The sequence below is a fragment of the Lonchura striata genome, chromosome 3 (genome assembly GCF_046129695.1).
Source record: "Lonchura striata isolate bLonStr1 chromosome 3, bLonStr1.mat, whole genome shotgun sequence".
NCBI lineage: Eukaryota > Metazoa > Chordata > Aves > Passeriformes > Estrildidae > Lonchura > Lonchura striata.
Genome location: NC_134605.1, coordinates 38,626,945 through 38,644,436, shown reverse-complemented (window position 1 = coordinate 38,644,436; position 17,492 = coordinate 38,626,945). Strand labels below are relative to the sequence as shown.

Here is a 17,492-nt window from a genome sequence, read left to right as displayed (position 1 = left end):
CAGGATGAGTGAAGACATGAATGTTTTGGTCTCTGGAGCAGATGCCACAAATCAGTCTAGCACTTCTTTCTAATTTTAATGGAGATGAGCTGCTTGTCGTAATTTCTTTAATCTCTCATTTAGGATGTAGAGAGACCATAAATCTTAAAGCAACAAACATTCCCAAATCCTACACTTTGAAGTGAATGGGAGCTCCTGGATCATCAGCACTTTTCGGAAACAAGCTGCTTAACTAGGTGTCTGAAGTCATTACAGTCTTTTTCTTTCTGAAAACTTTGGTCTCAATATTTAAGGGAATATACAACAAAAAGTTTGCAACAAAAAGTGTGAGCAGTGCTTCCCTGAACAGCCTCAGACAAATCTGTTGGATACTGTAGCATCCAAACTGAGCACTCCTGAGTGCCAAGCCAAGAGTTTGGCTTGAAGATTACATTACATTTATTATTAGATTTTGTTTGGTGTAAGAGATTTGGGTGGTTTTTTTTTCTTTCAAAGTTGTTATTAAAAAACCCAAAACAAAACCAAGAAAATCCAACTCAAATATCGGGCTTGTTGTGATTTTTTAAAATTGTTTGCGTTATTGTTGTTTGTCTGGGTTTCTTTAAGTTTATTCTATCAGTACTTTTCATTCCCTATCTTAGATCTTCTCTTTTGAAAACTTACTGTTATTTGACTGTGGTGTGGAATAGTCTAAACAACTGCTATAAATATCTGCTAAAATATGTTTCTCTGCAGAGTATAACACAGCTAAATGTATGCAATGTATTATTATTATGTTCTTATTTTGCTTCCTCATTTTTGTCTTTAGTTAAAAATTCAATTTAACTCCATAGTCTCTATCAATGAATGAGTTAATCAAGCTGTGTTCTGGTACTTGAATTAGAGACTATTTTTAAAGAACAAGTACAATTTTTCCATAAATAATGTAGGCAATATACTGAAACATAGATTGAAAACCACACCAATTTCTGAAAAATGCTTGCAAGTCAGTTAGGAAAGGAGGGGAACAAACATGAACGTAGTGTTGCTTATCATCTATTAATGGAACATATCTTGGCACAAGCGTTTACATTTCACCTCAGGGTAAACTCTTCAGCCTGTTGGCTGACTTTTGAGGGCTGACTCATCCTGGCAGCAGCCTTCAGCAGCCTGGCTTGTTGGAGTAGCCCGTGTGGTATGGGACTCATGTTTTAATGGCACAGGGGCACTTCCATGACAGCACTTTTGTGGTGATCTCATTGTGGGCAGGTGCTCATATTTTGTGTTGGGGGTTATTCTGCCTGAATAATCTTGCATTATTGTCTGTGTGCTCACAGCAGCACTGGAGTTTGGGGTGCTCACAGGTGCCCAAGCACTGCAAAGAAGTAGGTAAGAGCTGGACTACACTAGTGGAGGAGGTGGGGGGTATTCCCTGGGCTGGAAGTGTGGTGCTCTGCTATTGCTTGTAACCCTGTTTGTGTGTTGGGTCTCTTGACAGGCTGCCACAGGGCCATCAGCAATCCGAGTTCCCCCTTTGTATCCACACAATCCACACCTTTATTAAGTGCAGGCCCCAAGCTGGAGCAGCCTGTTCATGAAGGAATGTGCCAGGGCCCCACGCTGGAGCAGTTCATGAAGAACTGCAGCCCATGAGAAGGACTCACCCTGGAGGAGTCCATGGAGGACTCTCTCCTGAGGAGGGGATTCATGCTGGAGCAGGGAAGTGTGAGGAGCCCTCCCACTAAGGAGAAGGAATAGGAAGAAGCAACATGTGATGAACTGACCACAGCCCCCATTCCCCAACCAGGAGTAAAGTTAAGCCCATGAAGAAAAGGTGGGTGGTGAAAAGGTGTTCTTAAGATTTGGTTCTATTTGCCATTATCCTACTCTGATCTGACTGGTAAGACAAGTGAAGTAATTTCCCCAAATCAAGCCTGTTTTTCTGTGACAATGGAAGAATTGAAAAACAAAGGAAAGACAGTCAATGTAGGGCAAGATTGACAAAATTCATCACCTCTCGCTGGCAGCCTTACAGTGGTCCGTAAAACATGGTTAACATCTATGGGATATAGTAAGACAATTGAATAGATTTAGGATTTGGTTTCCATTTGAATGCTAGATTGAAATGCGTATGTCTGTCACAGGAAAAAAAATTACATTTGTGGCTTTCAGTTATCCACTATTAGCACAAAAAAAAAATATACTTTCATGATGCAGGTGAAAGCAAGATTGTTGTTCTAAACCTAAATAGCCCAGATCAAATAAGCTAAGTTGTTGTATCTTGGGGTTTCCTTTCCCTTTCCCTTTCCCTTTCCCTTTCCCTTTCCCTTTCCCTTTCCCTTTCCCTTTCCCTTTCCCTTTCCCTTCCTTTCCTTTCCTTTCCTTTCCTTTCCTTTCCTTTCCTTTCCTTTCCTTTCCTTTCCTTTCCTTTCCTTTCCTTTCCTTTCCTTTCCTTTCCTTTCCTTTCCTTTCCTTTCCTTTCCTTTCCTTTCCTTTCCTTTCCTTTCCTTTCCTTTCCTTTCCTTTCCTTTCCTTTCCTTTCCTTTCCTTTCCTTTCCTTTCCTTTCCTTTCCCTCCCCTTTCCTTTCCTTTCCTTTCCCTCCCCTTTCCTTTCCTTTCCTTTCCCTCCCCTTTCCTTTCCTTTCCTTTCCCTCCCCTTTCCTTTCCTTTCCTTTCCCTCCCCTTTCCTTTCCTTTCCTTTCCCTCCCCTTTCCTTTCCTTTCCCTCCCCTTTCCTTTCCTTTCCCTCCCCTTTCCTTTCCTTTCCCTCCCCTTTCCTTTCCTTTCCTTTCCCTCCCCTTTCCTTTCCTTTCCTTTCCCTCCCCTTTCCTTTCCTTTCCTTTCCCTCCCCTTTCCTTTCCTTTCCTTTCCCTCCCCTTTCCTTTCCTTTCCTTTCCCTCCCCTTTCCTTTCCTTTCCTTTCCCTCCCCTTTCCCCTTTCCCCTTTCCTTTCCCCTTTCCCCTTTCTTTCTTTTTTTCCTTTCCTTTTTTTTATTTATCTTTATCCTAGAAGAAAAAATACAGTTGCCAGTACTGCTTCTAGACCCTTTAAGATTTTCTTAAGGGACACTAAATCTTTTCTCCACTGGTGAAAAAAGTGTGGGTTTGTGTCAGGGCGGTTAGCAAACTTGCATTGTCTTAAGGTGCTGTGAAGAGAATTTGCCAAGGTTAGTTTCCTTGCTGACTCCTCACGTTGACCTCGGGGTAAATGAGCGTCTCATCTTCCCAAAAGTAATGGTTTGTTATACCCTGGGTTGGGCCCCGTGTGTGGTTTATGCTGAGAGTTCTCCTGAGCTACAAACCAGTCCTGAGTGGGCTGATGGAGGGAGGAAGATGAGGGTGAAAATGGCCTGTTTAGGTGTCAAAACTGGTGAGAGGCAGGGGAGCAGGACTCAAGTTGTGGCTAGTGATGGTAGGAGATACACACTGTCCCAGAGGAGCTGTCACAAATTTCCACAATGGTGGAACTGTTGCAGCCACTCTGATATTTGGGACCCTGACAGCAGAGATCAAAATTAACTTGTTTGCACAGAAATGCTATCATTTCAGTTTTGACTGCAGGGTTGGCCATCACCTACAGATCATGTGCATTTCCTAATAGTTCAAGTCTCTTGGACCCCTCCCAAAGGCATTCAGGGGATTCTGTTACTCCCATGTGATCTTTAAGAGCTGCCACAGGTCAGAATTTGAACTGAGCCTGTCAAGGTTGATGTGAATATTTGGAAAGCCACTGGAAAAAGAACTGGCTTGGTTTTACAAGTGTAGGAAGCTCCTAGGCAGAGGGTCATAAATGCTCTACATAAAGACAGTGCTTGAACCAGGAAGACAAAATGGCTTTGGAGCATTGTTTGAACAGCACCCAAAGGGCTGCAGGACATCTGCCCAAGGGCTGCAGGCACACGTGCCCTTCACATCTCACAGCCTACAGTACAGAATGAGAACAGCAGTGCATTTATATGTCTTTTGTATGTTGCACCAGCATGTATATGTGCATTTATATCTGTGTGCAGCCTGCATAACACACAATAGATTGAGCTCTGGTTTGTGAAAATTTAAATGTTCCTCTTTTGACCCTGACTTTTTAAGTCCTGCAGCTAGGAAACCAAAGTAGATTTTGCAAGAGGTAATAGTGCCTACTTGGCTTGTTGCTATTGTTTCCATATCACTGTAACCAGACACACAAATATCAAGGCACAGCCTTCAAGACGCTGTGGAGGTCCCCTAGACCTCCTCTCTCTGCAAGAGAAGCAGCTGCCTGAAGCTCTGGACCTTCCTGCTTGTGTTCTCAAAGCCGAATTTCCAGCTTTGTGAGGAGGGTGAGCGACTCATGTCCAGCACAGAGATCACATGGGCAGGTGAGGTTTACAGAAGAACATCTCTGTGTGAGCTGCAGCTGTGTGAGTGAGGAACAGCCCTTCGGAGCAGCACAGGTGCCCCATTTCAGAATGTCCTGGGTCACTTTTGTGAGAGCCCTTTGAAGTCAGTTGCACAGACACGAGGGCATCTTGAACCATCTACAGGCATGAGACATCTTTGGGTGGCACTTTGCTTCTGCTCTCCTCATTCCCTTGAGGAGAAGGTCAAGAGACCAGATGAAACTCCCTAAGCAGAAATGTCAGGAGGTGAATCCCATTTAGGCAGCTTTCAAATTAATAAGCTACTCTGTAATTTCAGAACTAAACTCATTTATTTCACATTAAGAAATAGAAAGGCTACATTAATTTTTTCTGCCAGATAAGAGCAACTGATGAGTGACAGTTGTCCATTTTTTTTGTTGATGGCTGAAGTAACTGACTTTTGAAATGACAGAAAGAAGTTTGAAGCTGAGAATCATCCCAGGATAGCAGAAGATATTTGACAGAGTTTTACTAGTATAAATGTACTAGTATAAATTGACCAGCATACATGCTGGTCAATTGACCAGACTGAAAATAAAAATATATTGAAAAATATATATCTATATCTACATCTATATCTATGTCTATATATTTTTTAAATTTAAAATGCTTTAGACATATATATATATATATATATATATATATATATATATATATATATATATATTTTAAACAACAACAAAACTTCTTGTTGTCATTTTTTAAGTTTCATCAAAGCAACAGTTAATAGAAGGGAGAAGCTTCTGTGTCAACAGGTTAAGAACAATCACACTTTTCCAGAATTTTTATTTCAAATTAAAATTAAAATAATCTGTGCATTGTAGGTTTGTTTTAGTTGGGGTTTTTTTAATTTTTTGATTCCATTTTTCATGTGCTGTTCAAACAGAAGACCTTTTTTTAATGTCTGATGATGAAAAAAATGTTTTTATTTTTGTTGTTCAAGAAATATGAAAAAAATCCCCAAAATGAAATGGTGAAAATAAAATGTTTAGGAGAGAAAATATATGGCAGCCTTGCTTGAATGTGTAGTTAAATTAAATTTAAGGATATGTGTCACCAGCTATAATAGATGTAATTTCCGGATTATTTTTTAAATAGTAAATAGAAATTGGGATAGATACATGGTTGAGATTAGTCTTACCTACTATATTTTCTTATTATTTTTATCACTTTTATAAAATTTTCAGTGTTTTTTTTAATGAAGATTTAGTTTTGAAATATATCTGCAATTTACAGCTAGACAGAATCTTCCTCCAGGTTTTCCATGGGATGCAGCAAGCTGTTGAAATAAATGCTGCCAATTTCTGTGCTTTTGATACCAGGATTGTTTTTGTGACCTGGTAATTTACGAGGGCTTGCAACTGAGTGGCCTCATTTTGCTTGTAAGGTTACCAGTGAAGAGCAAAAGCTGATCCTAGCTAGTCTCCAAGGTTTGGGTTCTATTTCGAGGGTTTACTTTAACTGAGAAACATTACAGCAAAATTAAGAGCCTAACTTTGCATGACATTTTCATCTGAACTTGTAATTAAAAAATTTATTGTCTGATTGACCCCCTGTGTGAGAGGGAAATAAATCTCCTGCTTAAGACAGCTATTATATCTGGTGCCACATATCAGGTTGTCTCTACAGGTCCCTGTCAAAGCAGAGTTGTAGGCTTATTAGCATCCTATTAATATGTGCATAAAATGTAGTCTGTGTCTGAGCACAAATACACAAGCTGGGAAATCAAAGAGAAATCCTTCACACCTTTTGCTGGCTTCATCCTGAACTTTTATTTAGCTTAAAACAACTTCCTTAAGAGAATTTCCTCTTCTAAAGGAAACACTGTTCTCCATACTTAGCAGGGGAATACTGCATTGAATTATTTTTGGAGTGACACAGTCACCATTGGGAGAGAACTGCTTTAATCACGACATATGAATCTTGATTTTTGTCTTGTGTAAAGTATCGATCAATGTGAAAAGTTTTGATCTATCTGTGGCTATTTTTTTCTTTATAGGTAAAGGTTAGGGAAATGTTGAGCAGAGAGTATTTTCACTTGTATTTTATCAAAATCTTATTAAGAAAGGTCTACAAAGGCTGCTCTGTGTTGCAAGTTTTATTTATACGAACAATAGTAGCATACTTGTTTCTGAGTATTTTAGGGCTTTATGTATACTACAAAACTCTAAAGTCAGTTTCATACTGACTTTGATATTGCAGTGCAAAAACCTTGTCTTTAGCAGTCATTTTAATTTAGAAATCCATCTGTTTAGCTTATGTTAGTAAGCAATGGATTTAGATTGAATTAATATAAATCACACTAAACTGAAATAAAAGTTTTGAAAAAGTTTAAAATTCATTGTTTAGTTTAAGCAAGAGCTGAGAGTTGCAGGTGGGGAAGGAATAGGATAGATCCTTGCATGCACCCTTTTTTCTGTTGCCTAGTCTCAAATGTGCCTCATGAACTGCTAAGAATTTTTAAGAAAAACTTAGGTGATTCTGTTAAAGCTTGAGGGTTAAGCAAACCTTCATTTGGTAATGGAAGCTGAAGTTATTAATGTTGTTTACATAAATCTAATGTAACAGTCCAGTTTCCAATAGCTTTATGTTGCTCAAACGGTTTATATTATGTTCTTTGAGATTTTTTTCCAAAGTACTTTTTCCCTTTATTCTGCCAGTGAAAGTGTTCCCTGAATTGCCTGCAGCTACTGTCCTGCAGAACCAGCAGCCTCCAGGCAAGCTCTTCCCACACTCATGTGCCAATAGGTCTGGAAAAGTTGCTGTATCCAATTACTAAGTTGTCATAACAATTTGTAAAAGTATGTTAATGCTTCTTTTTACAGGAGTGCCTCGCACATTATTGCTCAGGGCTTCCACAGCATGATTTCCCATTATATGTTATGTCAAATAAACACATGGGTGCCTGGAAAATGCAGACCTCCTCTACCTGGACCTGCACACACAAGATGGTTGAACTTTTGTAGCTTTTCCACTGTGTCATGAGGGCCTCAATGCCTAAAAGAAACAATAGATCAAGTTCTCTTTTAGTATCTAAAGTTTGTTTAAATTGTATGTTTTCCACAGTGAGTTATATACATGGATTTAATATAAGTATGGAAATTAAATTATATTTAAAAATAAAAATGAACAATTTATTTTCTGCCCAAGGTTTACCTGTGAAAGAGACTACATTTTCAGAAAGGAATAACTCAGCTTTTTTGTTGTAAAAGCCTGTAGATGTTTAATTTCACTCATGTTCATTTGCAGGCATGTCTGCATGGCGTGGAGTGGTTTGGGTGTAGAACATGAAAAGAGCAGGGGTGATGAAAGTAAGCATATTTAATTAAGTGGCCATGGCTGCTGAGAAACTTTAAATTTGCTTTATGCCAACCATTTTAAAGTGGAAGTACCTGAGATACATTAAAATATTATTTTTAATATTTATGAAGCAAAAGTCTTTAGAGCTAATTACCTCAGACTTACTTTGGAGTGAGCCTCCAGCTGCTCTCCTTTGGCACTTGGAGGCTCCCACCATGAAGTGGGGCTGAGGTTGGATGGATGGATGGACATGCTTTGCCTTGTGTGTGCCAGCTGCCAGTGGGTGCTTTGGTTCACAGCTCCATACCAGAGGTAGCTCCAGTATGTAGAGTAAAAAAAAACCTGGGTGGGTGCTGGGTCCTCAGCAGTGACTTTTATTCTGCAGGTTCAGCTTCCTCTGTTCTGTGCTGTGCTAATGCAGATGTGGACAGGGATGTGCTCCCAGATTCCAATCATTTCATTAATCTCAGTGTGTCCGTAATGCATCGTATGAGGTGTGAAACTCCTGGCCCTCTGGAGTAATTTGTACTGATGAAGTCTGTAAAACTTAAAATCTTTAGCTTGAGTATGCAATTCATTGGTATATTACCAGATAATAACTCATTTTTAATCTCAACAGCTATCTGTTTTGAACAAAAAAATAAAAATATCCTAAAGACTGCAGGCTTGGTTATGATAGACCATTAAAAAATGAAAATGTGTAGGACTAAAGGATGGTAATTTTGGATTTTTTCTCAGATGCTTTCTTCAGAAGAAAAGAATTTGGAGAATACTGAAGAGGAAGAGGGGGAAAGTGACTGCAGGAGAAACTGAGAGCTGGATTCTCATCTTATGGAGCACCCGCATCTGTTTCTCTGTTGGACGTAGCAGGTAGTAGAAGAAAACCCCCCTAAAGTACTTCTGCAGTGAAGCAATGCACCAAAAGAGATGTTTTAATGCTTCAAATTCAGCACCTTTGTGAACTCAAATCTCTCAGCTGCTCCGTGTGGGAATGGGCGTACGAGATGGGTTACGGAGAGTGGAAGCGAGCGGGTGTATCCCGTAGAGCCACTGCTTTGCTCCTCTCCCTCCTGCAGAAGGGCAGGCTTTGGCAGTCTGTGAGCTGGCATGGTTACAGACTGGGTCTGTAAAACTCTGCTGTGTGACCTGATGATCTCCCTGGTGTCTCCTGGTGCTTCTGTTTTACTGTCCTTTCACACCTCCCCAGCCTTCCCGGTGCTTGCATGACTGGAATGCAGCACCAGACTCCAGCACAAGACAGGTGAAATGCTTGTAAAGTAAATGGGAAATGAAAGCTTTTGCTCCCCTCCTCACCATTTTGAATTTCCATGGGATTGTTAGCATGACAGGGTTGACAGCATTGAAGGAACATAAGATGTGAATCACTGTGTGTAGGGTGGTGTTTCAGTTGTGACTGTGACAGCTGCTTTTCAACACTTGAATATAATACAGAGCTAGTAGATATCTGTGAATCTTTTCAAGATGCTGGCCACAGAAATGCAGAGAAAGGCAGATCTCATATCTATGTTTAACTTGCTTGCTGGCATGGGGCTCAGACTTCTAGAATTTAGAGCCACTTTTAATCATAATGTAATTTAATCATGTCTTTATGCTTTCTCCCCACTTTGTAAATAATTGACATGAGAAGGGAAAATCCTAAAGGATAGTAGAGAAGGAAGAGAGAAAAACAGTAAATGCAATGTCTGCCCCTTTCTCAACCTATTTCTAAGTTTAATTTATTCAGGACATGTGAAGTACCACATTGTTTTTTCCATGCAGGGAGAAACTGACTGAAGATGATATATATTACTAGTACGAGCCTGAATTTTTCAATTTCTTTAAGAACTAGCCTTGCAAGAATGCCAGGTGTGAATCTTATCAAAATATTAAATATTTCCCCCTATTTAATGTAACTATTAGTGGTTTAAAAGAACTTGTAAACTGTGCCCAGTTATGCTGAGCAGGTTTTTGTTCTGAGATATTTGCCTGTGTGGAATGACCTGCATTTATAGGCAGTAAATGCTAAGACACACTTAGCTGGCATGGAGAAGAAACGGTGCCACTGGATGCAGTAGTGCAGGAGACACCATTGAGGGATCCTGCTGATGGGAGCTGTTCTTACTGTTTGCATGGATGCTGTGCAAAACCTGAACAGAACCTGGAACTCCTGAAGAACAGCAGATGTGGAAAAACTCTTGTCTCTGACTGCCACTGCAGTGTCAGGTGAATGGAAGCAGTGAGCTAAGCAAGTTCCTTCTTTGGGTTAAGTTTCATTTCTGATCTCAGGAGTGATGGCATGTTCCCACCTCTCCTCTTTGGCAGCACTGACAGATTTGTTCTTTACTTGGTAATGTGCTCCCACTAAATGTTTCAAGTTTTTTTTGTGTATCTCTGTCATATTTAAATGGCTAACAGGTTTGCAACAGACAATTTCTTAACATTCAAAATGTGAACTTCATTTTCTTGGGAAAATAGAACAGCATTATTTCTTTACGAAAACACATGAAACTTCCACAGATCTCTGACTATAACAGACATAGTGATCTACAGTTTGAATGAGAGTGTAAGATGGTTTTTTTTACATGGGAAATTTAAATTTTTACTTTCTTTGTAAGCCCAATATAATGGGAATTTTCACAAGTGTGTGAATCTTTATAATTCTCCCTAATCTTGTAGCATGGAATTCCTCTCAGCATTGGCTGCTAAAAGTTAAGTATCTCTCCTAAGGGAGTAATCTAGGAAGTAATTCCTTACCCTCCCCCAGCAGATACCATGCTAGGGATTCATCTCACCTGTTTTACTCACCTATCCTAGAATGGGATAAATGGCAACATGGAGACACTTATCTCTCTTGCTTGACTACAGAAGGAGTCTAGATGACTGGTTTGGACAATCCACCTGAATTCTAGGTGGCTGTAGAGCAAGGGCACTGCCTCTTTTGGCCTTAGAGTATAAGATGTAGCTTTCAAAGATATATTCTTAGTGCTGAAAGGATTGATCTTATATATATAACACCTTTGTTATTAGTTGGCATTTTGTGTATGGATTTGTGTGCACTTAGATGATCAGTACTTAGTTGTGTTATTTTCTGTCCCAAATTTCTGAGAATTATCGAGACAAAACTGAAGTGTGTGCATGCAGGTAAGTCACACAGGCACAGCTGCTCCCTTCCCAGAGAGGAACAGGGAAGCTTTCTTTGTAATGGGTGAAACTCCCCAATCAGTGTGGTACTGGGAAAGGCCAGTCTGGACTAACCTCAAATGGAACAAATAAACTTCATTCTGAAAGTTCTGTAAATGTCCACAATAGTAATAGTATTTTAGCTGTGGAGGAAGATTGGAGTTCACATGTACTCATGGAGCAGCACACAAGCAGAGCCCACTCAGTCCAGTTCTTTGCTAAGTCTAGATCTGTGCAAATGGGCAGGCTGGTTTGCCTCCCTGTACTCAGGTGTACTCACGTTCCTCACATGTTGTTTTCCTGTATTGCTGGGGAGTATCAGTGCCTGGATTGTTTCATTCACTTCTGTCACACAGAGCTCCTGGCCCAGTGTGCCAGGAAACAGTGGTGTGGAACTTCAGCACTTGGTTGCCTTCTGAGCCAAGAGGAGCCAGACAGGCACTGAATTTCTCTACTTTGGTGGCCACATAGGCTCCTTGAAGTGCTGAGCTGCCGAGCAGCAGCAGTGAGGAGCCAGGACTGCTGCAGCCCTCAGTGGTTCCCAGACACTTCTCTTGACATGGGCACCAGACAGGTGAGCTCTGGGCACACACAGGGACTGTGGCTGGTTTGTCAGTGATCTTTCTGGATTCTATGCTGCCAATCTATGGGCATGATAAGGACACTTCTATACCACATATCTGTATGGCAGTACCGAGACACATGACACAAGGCTCAAGGTATATATCTGGTTTTGCCTCAAAACTCATTGGATAGGTGTTTTGGGCATTCTGTTGTAGAGTTTATCCCTCTGTCAGAGATGATTTTCAGTGCTGGTTGTGGGGCTGTTGCATGCAGAGGCTGCACAGCTCTGTCATGCTGCAGGAGCAGGAATTGGGACCTTCAGTGAGATCTGTCAGCAGAGGCAATGGAGAGAGCAAAGAGCTAGGAAACTAAGCACACCTTTGCAAAAAGACAGTGGGGATTTAACATTTAGTGTAAGTGGAAAGTAAATTACTCATTTGCTGATATTTGCTTTGATTTGTTTTTTGAAACTACAAAAAAAAGTGGAAAATGATTAAAAGTGAAGAAAATGAAAGAGAAACATGGAGAGCTTGGAATTAGCACAATTTTGATCTGCTTTCCTCATTGTCTTGTGATGCCAAAAGCATCAAGAAACTCTCAAACTTCAGCTGGTGAAGTTTTGGTTAATTTGCATTTGGCAGTGGTGACAGGTATGGCACAGGAGAGCACCCTGGCTGTGGATGTTGTAAGACAAAGGCTGATCTAGTGGTGTTGAGTGTGTTGTTTCACCCATATTGTTTTATATCACAACACTAAGATCTCTCTGTTGCCTGGGCTGGACTCTGACTTTCCTCTCCTTTTTGCAGTGCTATAATGCCATGAAAGTACTTTTTCATTTCAGAAAAACTGTGACAAGCTGGTAAAATCTTGGTTTGGCAGATTGTAACCTGCTTTGTTATTTTCTAGTTTACAATCTCAGTGTAAAGGTGAGAATTTTATTTTGTGTCACATTTCAGTAAGACTCTGTGCTTGCTAAGGGAAGAAGTAAGGCACAATCTGTGAGTGACTTTAAAAGGCCTGGGTAATTTATTGAGGTTTTTTGATAGGAGATGCAAAATATTTTACAGTTGATATAAGGATTTCAGACTGTATATATTTTGTACAATGCTTTTGGCTGAAGTAGTATAAATTATTTACTCTTTTTAGTTCTTAAACTTTGTCTTACTTTTGAGAACAATGTGCTTTTCCCTCTATTCAACTGGAAAATTTGTGATTTCAAAAAATAATGTCCTTGTTGCAAAAATCTGAGAATTCACACATATTTTTCTCAGTGAGCTCATTTGCCTGACATCAGCCATTGTGTTATGCATTCTCCTCCAAGAGTGAAGTTGAAAAGGAGTGAGAGAGAGACAAAGAGGAAAAGGATCACAGTATCTCAATTTTATTTTCTTTCCTGAAGAGTATTCTCTTTGGACAGACAGTAATTGTAGTTTCTAATGACACAAACTTGAAGGGAAACAGAAGAAGACTACAAACAGGTTTATGGGCCTATCAGCAGGAATATGTGGCTACAAATTGCAGAGTAAATGAAACAGCCTGTTGTTTCCTAAGCCTGAGTTTGTGAGTGTTATGCCAAAGTATTTGAGGAGGAGCTAGAGCACCAGGCGGTGTAAAGGATACCTGCTGGGCCCTAATTGGTGCCCACTGTTGTTAATGGCTTCCTGTGGCTGAATGTTTACTTGTCATTTGTTTTGTGCTTTGTTTCCCAGCTACTGGAAGAAAAAAAATACTGACCAAAACTTTATATTGCTTTTAAGTGGGCATCCTTGGACATCAACTGCCACAATGCAAATTGTCTCGTACTTCAGAGTATTCCTTAGTCCTCTTAAGCTTCTAAGTTACATTGTCTTTGAATATTGGTTTTGAATTTGAAAATTCGGCAGATTTTTAAATAGATATATGATTTATATATAATAAATTATATATTATATGCAATATATATTTATTAGCTAAGAAAATTATGGAATAACCATGTCTGGGACTTTTGCCTACTATAAGACATTGCATGGTTGAAAATTTAAAAAATACTGCAGATAACACTGGTTTATTTATAAGCATCTGGGCAATTTTCCTAAAATGCCCATTTCTCTTATAAATCTCAACATTTTTTGTGTGATGTCTGTTGAAGATGAAGAAGAATAAAACCTTGCATGCTCAGAACTTCCATACAGAGGAGTCCCCTTTCTGTATGTAATACAGCTGCTGTCCAATTTAGTGGTTTTTTGTTTTGTTTTGCTTTATTTCTAATCCAAAGAGACTAAAAGAAAACTATAGAGGTCAGTGTCTCAGACCTTTTGCTTATCCTGTTCTTGGTTTCCCTAACAAGAGAGCCTGTTAGTATCACCAACAGTGTGAACACCTCCCTGCTGTGAAAAAGGAGTGAAACCCCTGTTTTTAACTAGGACAGCGAATAGTTTGTGGTGAATCTCCATATATATATGTTACTGATGAAGAAGGAATTAGAACAGTAAAAACATCCTAATCCTATAATCTTAAATCCTCTGCTTCTCCTACATGGGGTTGTGGTGTTGGGATATCTTTTGAGTGGTGTCAAGGGAAATTTAGTTTCAGTAATCCTAGAAAGCAACACAGACTTCAGAGAAAAAAATACCCCTACCTAAATTTAGCAATTAATTATTACTATAAGAATGTTTAGGTATTTGTCCTCTGTTCACAGGGGTGCACAGTTTGATATACATGAATAGATCATGGTAGCAAAGACTTGAATCAGTTTGTGCTAAGGCTGTGTTTGAGAGCCAGTTTTCCAGCAGGTTTCAGACAGTGTTTGAGATGTCTTCAGAGGCAGAGCAGACACTGTGGGAGAAGCTTTCATTGAAGTGCAGAGGGCTTTGTCTGGGCATATAAATCTAATTCCTTCCACTGACTCTGGTTTCAGCTCTGTTTCATCTACATCTCTCCCATGTGCATTTGGTTCATACACCTTGCAGATGCACTGTCCACAGAGTATTAGCTCATGCTATTTTGTGTTACCAACCTAGATAACACTTTCTGGACCTCTCCTTTACCAGGAATGGAGTTTGAAAGCTACTAAGACCTGAAGGAAACTTTACACAGTGTAGAAGACGAGGATTTAGCTATGGAGTTCCAAACATTTAATCTGTTCTGACCTAGGTACTGGAGCAAGGGGAAGGAAGCAAGGTTCAAAATGTCTTTAACATATAGTCAGGCAGATTTTCCACTTTGCAGGCTGATCTCAAGAAAAGCACATCTAACTAATGTGGGAACCTTTTCCTGTAATTCGTGAAGGATCTCAAGTAAGAAAAAGAATCTGCTTTCTTCCAAGTGAAAAGATGATGCTCCAAAAACAGCAAAGGGAGGAATAAACAGATTTGTCCCATCTTCAAGGGGAAGCTTAGTGTATTTTAGGATATTCTCGTTCCTAACTATATCACTAGAACATCATCTAAGATTTAGTGATGTATTTGCTATCTTTGATTTGTTCTTGGGTTTGAGTATTAACTCATGTAATATTTTCATATCATCTTTCTCAGACTGAAAGGCTAAAGAATAAACTACAGAACCAATAGGACTGTGAAGACTTTTGCCTGCTGTTTCCACTGGGCTGTAATAGTTAACAGCTCAAAAGAAAACCTGAGGATATAAAATAAAAAAGTTGACTTTCTTACACGCTTGGTCATAGTTGAATATTTAGGCAGTTTAGTTGCGGGGAGGAGGGAAAGGAAGACCCAAAACAAAACTGATTCAAAAAGTGACAGCAAGAAGGCAGCAAGAAAAGAAGCCAGATCTTTAAGTGTTGTAGGAGTGTGTAACTCATCAGCATCAATGGATCAGTGCTCATTTGTGTCACTTGAGAATAAAGCCCAGTAATATGGTGTTGTGCCTTTAGTGTAATTCTTCTCTCACTATGTTTTTTCTGCTTGTTGAAGCAAAAGCATACTAGTCTCTAGAAAAAGGAAAACTGATCTACATTTTGAAAAGACATCTGAAAGGCTAAAATCCAAAGTAATCAAATCTTTCAATTAAAAGAAGCCTCTATTCCAGAATATGTAGAGAGTCTGATTAATTTTTCCCAACATATGAACAAGTGGTTTTCATGACTGACTGTACTACAGCATGATTATTCAAGGACATTATTCTTTGGGTTAGGATGAGAAATACCTTGACTTTTGGTTTTGATAATTTATGCTTCACGTGCACATTCTGAGGCTCTTAAAAGTAATTGAAATAAGGAAATCTTGTTCTTGGCTTTTGCTATCTTGCTACTGTTTTAAAACTTCCCTATTTTTTTTTTTTTACATCTGTATGTTTGTTTGTACCCTATTTTTACAACAATCCTGCAAATATTGACTTGGTTTACTGCAGCTCTTCCATTCGTCTGAATTTGCCTGTTGAATCAAGACTACCAGATGTATGAAATAAGATAAAGGAGTATTAGTTGATTAAAACTTTTCGTATGATTTCTATAGAGATGTCTCAATCACCCTCAGCAGATCAGGAGCATAGATTACTCTGCCTATAGCATAAAATATCTTACACAAATATATGAGTACTGTGATACTAAGAATTTTTTTTTTTAAGAGATAAATGCTACTCTAGAAATTGAATACTCAAGTGCTGGAAAACTGTTGAATTGGAGACATTTTTATTTCTTTCATAAGTCATCAGTAAAATTCTGATTATGTTTTTTCTTTGACTTTAGAGTGGTATCTTCCAAAAGTTTGCCTTCTGGTGCCTTTGTAAGATCCACTATGGAGCAGCTGGCCGTGGTTTCTCTAAGCAAAGGATGTGAGCAGCTGAAAAAGGCAAGCAACTTATGTTATAGTTAAACAAAACACTTATGCTTTCAAACAGTGCTGCTCAGACTGTTGTTTTTCCATCCAAACTCATTCCTCCCTAAGCTGTGCTTCGTACAGGACAGCAGTGGAGGCAGCTGCCATGATCTGCTGTGGCAGGAGACCTGCTGCCTCATTCCTTGCAATTGAAATGCTTGTACAAAGGCAGAATAATAAATTTACTGACAGGTGTTTCCTGAAAAGAAACATTCTTCCAGCAGAACAGCATTTTTGCCTGTCAAGCTGTGTCTTCTTGTGGTTTTGCTAGAGCAGTTGTGCCCCGTGGTGGTGGAATTGCTCCTTGCCTTCCCTGCAGTGTTCTTCAGCCAGATGGCTCCTGGCAAGGTTCAAATTTGGACCTAGATTTAGAAACTTGCTCATACAGCATCTCAGTTCTTTGTAACTTCTCAGTTTTGAAGAATGATATTTAACACCCTTGTAAATACATGGAAAGCTTGGGATGATCCTTTCATTTTATTGTAAATTTGAGAAGGAACACGTACACCTGTATATCATGGGAATAACATAGAGTGGAAAGGGACCATAGAAAGAGGAGAGAAATATTAATTATTCAGACAGTGTTTCTAGGCTAGGAAAGTTCCCTGTCAGGTTCAGGGACCTGCTGCTCCTGATAAAGTTGAAGCCAAAGGTCTAAAGGAAAGAATTTTGGTCAAGGTATCCAGGGTTTTGATGTTCCACACAGAAACGAAGTGGCATGAAGGCAGTGAGAATATTTGGGGCTATGTAAGTTGAAGAATTAAACAAAGATAAGGAGGGTGAAAGTGCTTGGAAGAAACTTCATTGGAACTTCATTGATAGAACACCTTCCCCTCCAGCTCATTATGTCCCTGTGCAAAAGTGCTGTAAACTGAAAATGCAAAAAGGGCAGGTTTAAAGGATGGTGATGAAGAATGCTTGAAAAGACTCAGTTGCACAACCAGTTTTTAATTTCATCAATCAAGAGATTCGTTCCGTCATCTGAAAACTATTTTGGTAAAAAAATGCTTTTCATATAAGCTGGCGATGAAAAATGCTCAGCTGAAATAGCAGCAGGATATGAAGGAAACCAAAGTATCTCCAGTTTTTGCTTTAAGCCCCTTCTCACCTCCTCCCCTCCAAGCCCCTTGTTTCCCCTCTTTGTGTACAGTTCCCCCTGCAGCTGTGCCCTGTGGGATGAGCCGGGGTGGGCTGCGTTCCTCACACCTCCATGCGATGCGCACAGCGCTGTCCCGGCTGCCAGACTTGGCGGTATTTCTCGGG

At 39.6% G+C, this 17,492-nt stretch overlaps 1 long non-coding RNA gene across 1 annotated transcript in view; it reads left to right on the top strand.

Annotated features, from left to right (window-relative positions):
* LOC144246053 (uncharacterized) overlaps positions 1-17,492 on the top strand; it is a 60,690-nt gene that overhangs the window by 18,321 nt on the left and 24,877 nt on the right. The window contains exon 2 of the long non-coding RNA XR_013339704.1: positions 8,413-8,544. This is a non-coding gene — a long non-coding RNA (uncharacterized LOC144246053). The remainder of the gene's footprint in view (positions 1-8,412; positions 8,545-17,492) is intronic.